Source organism: Aptenodytes forsteri, unplaced genomic scaffold (assembly GCF_000699145.1).
Source record: "Aptenodytes forsteri isolate BGI_AS27 unplaced genomic scaffold, ASM69914v1 Scaffold256, whole genome shotgun sequence".
Lineage (NCBI taxonomy): Eukaryota > Metazoa > Chordata > Aves > Sphenisciformes > Spheniscidae > Aptenodytes > Aptenodytes forsteri.
Window position 1 is genome coordinate 2,494,845 of NW_008795021.1, and position 580 is coordinate 2,495,424.

Sequence of the window (580 nt, forward strand, 5' to 3'; positions counted from 1 at the left end):
GCGACGGCCTCCCGCCCTTCCGCGGGGTGGCTCGCCCACCTGAATAACGTATTTGGAAGTTTTTTTTCCTTTCCCGCTGTTTGCAAGCAGCGGTGCGCTGTCCACTAAATAAATGTCCCTAAGTAGATTTCCTTCTCTAAATAAATAACATTATCTGCAAGAGTTGGCTGACTAACGATCACCCACAGCAGCAGGTCTTCCATCTCGCTGCCCCTCAGGCACCCCCGGCACCGTCACGCTGGGCCAGGCGCCGTCCAGTGCCACCTCAACTGTCATAGCCCAGAGCCACACTCCGTGGCTGCTCTTCTGAAGTGGGTGGCTTTCCAGAAAATGCCAGCTTTTGGTCTTATTTGTTAGGGCATACGCATTGCAAAAATAAAAAATGAGGCTCATCTACCGGAGCGGCAATGTCCTCTTGTCATGGATGCGGCGCCTCGGCTGGATGTGCCGCCAGTGTCACCTCTGCCATCGCTACGCGGATCGCTGCCTCCTTACAGAGAAAATGAGGCTCTGTGCTTTGCGCAGCTGGAATTGCTGGCTGGCCTCCTGCTTTGTTTGGGGTTTGTTGTCACTGAAAGAG